This window comes from Chaetura pelagica, unplaced genomic scaffold, assembly GCF_000747805.2.
Source record: "Chaetura pelagica isolate M959 unplaced genomic scaffold, ChaPel_1.0 scaffold20, whole genome shotgun sequence".
Classification (NCBI taxonomy): domain Eukaryota; kingdom Metazoa; phylum Chordata; class Aves; order Apodiformes; family Apodidae; genus Chaetura; species Chaetura pelagica.
The window spans coordinates 2,669,929-2,672,288 of NW_009951958.1; positions in this window are offsets into that span (position 1 = coordinate 2,669,929).

Below are 2,360 nucleotides of genomic sequence, written 5' to 3' on the forward strand. Positions count from 1 at the left end.
GGAGGGGGGGGGGAGTGGGGCCAAACACCTACCCTGCTCCCCCATGGGGTCCCATCTGCTCTTGGGGCTCAGCCAGTCACACTAACTCCCAGCACATCCCCCCACCCTAGCACCCAAGAGAAGGGTGCCCTGTGCCACCAACCCCTGGGGTGGCTCATCCTCTGCCACCTCCCTCGGCACAGGTTCCCCATTCTGTTATCCCCTTCCTCACCCAGGCAGGGAGCCAGGACTGCACCCCAGGAGGACAAAGCTGAAACCATGAGCCATCCCAGGTGCAGTGAGTCAGACTGTGCCGGGCAGCTTGTGCCGGAAAGCACCTCTCAGCACTGTCCCCATCCCTGTCCCCATCCTGCAACTCCGCAGCACTGATGGAGAGGTGAGAGGCAAAAAGTTCCAAGGAAGTGGTGGGTGTTTCCATCCACAGCTGAGCCTTGCAAAGGGGAGTAGGAGGGTGAGCCAAGCCCGGGGCAGGCAGCATTGAGGTGTTTGAGCTGGCATCGTTAGCAAACAAACCTGCAGGACTGAGCAGGGATGGGGAGAGGGGGCAGAAGGATGGGACAGCTGGGCAGAGGGATGGGGAGAGCTGGGCAGTGGGATGAGGATATCCCATCCCTCACTAGCCCTGGCTCCAGGGACCATGGGGTTGAGGACCCGTGTGATGGACCTATGGCACAGCACGTCTGGGGCTGGTATGGAGCAGGCACTGTCCCTGGCAGTGTGACGGTGGCCATGCTGCAGACACAGTCCATGTCCCCTTGTCCCCTTGGGCCAGGGTGGCAGGCAGGGGATGAGCTGCCCTGGCACTGGGGGCTTCCGTTCTCACGCTCCTGTCGGGTGGGCAGTGGGTGATGGATGAGGCCCGTCCCAGCCTCCGCGCCGAGATAATTCCATCCCTGCCAGCACTGCCGGCCCTCGGCCGGCATTTATCTCACACCAGGGCTGACGTCACCCTCCAAGACCCCAGCCAAGGCAGCCTCACTTCTCTCAGCTTTTCCCAGAGACAAGGGGCTTTGGGCCCCCCGCCCCAGGCTGCAAGCAGGTGGATTTACGACCACAGCCATGCTCCAGAATCCAGGGGACAGGAGAGGCACAGAGGCCTTTATGGCTTTAATACACCTTTCTGACAGTGAAGTTTAAATGGCCTCATAAACCCCCCCGTCACCCACCCCCAGCAGAAGGCAATGGTTTATTAGGGCTGTAATTCTTCTCCTGGCATTTCATCAGTGTCCTTTTAATCTACACTTGGGGTTTTTTATTTCTGCTTAATACTGGCAGCTGTAAAAGCTGTTAGGGATGGTCTTGTACAGGGATCCCAGAGGGGGACTGGGCCCTAGGGCAGGGGTGGGATGGAGGGGAAGGGAGCTTGGGCAGCCTGGTCCCCATTGAGAGGTCACACCAGTTGAAGAAGAGACAAATTTTTCTGCTCCAAGCACATCCCTCCTCTGCTGAGCAGGCCTAAGCAGGATACGGCTGCAATGCAAGGAAAGCCTTCCCAGGAAACCTTGGAATTTGGCAGTGGAGCCAGCTGGGAGCTAATCCTTTGTGCCAGGCTTTCCACTTTCATCTTATTAACTCCCGCTCTCTGTGCCACTGCCCTCTCCGTTTTTCTGGCTGGGAGATAAGTCTCTGCACTCGGCGCAGCGAATCCTTCGTGCCTGCTCGCCCGATGCTCCCGGTCGCACTGATGCTGGCAGGCAGCTTCCATCCAATTACAGCGGGGTGAAGCTCATTTTAATTGCACAGAGCAACTGGGATTACGCAGACTTTATCTCCTAATTCCCTCTTTATCTCTTAACTTCACACTTGCCGCTTGCATTGAAGGCAGGACAGCTTGTGCTGGCGTTTGCAATTTCTGAAGTAGCCTTTCCCACGTGCCACCCCCTTGCCTGGCTGAGGCTGGGCCCCAAATGCCAACACTGGGGGGACCCTCCATGTCCCATGGAGCTAAGACGAACTGCTGGCCAGAGCTGCTGGACATCCTTGCAGTGCAGGGAGGTCAAAGCCACCCACTGGGTCATGGCACCCCTTGCTCTGGCTGCTCCAGAGGGGAGAAGGGCTCATCCTCGAGCTCCTGTCCCCAGTAAAGGCCACCTGTCACCTGGAGGCAGAGACTCTGCAGGAGCAGCTGGGACGGGGGAAGTACAGGGAAGGGGCTTTTTCCCTTAACACCCCACAACCCCCTCAGGCAGCCCAGTGGGTATTCAGAGGGGTTGCTGGGGCTGCTGCAGAGCTTAGGGGTCCCTGCAAGGGAGGGATGGGGAGTTTCCCCCCAAAAATGCACCCTGGAGGCTGCAAACATCTCAGCCAGCTCTTTTGAGACTCTTGAAGACCTTTTATCTGCCCTCTGCACTTAACTGGCA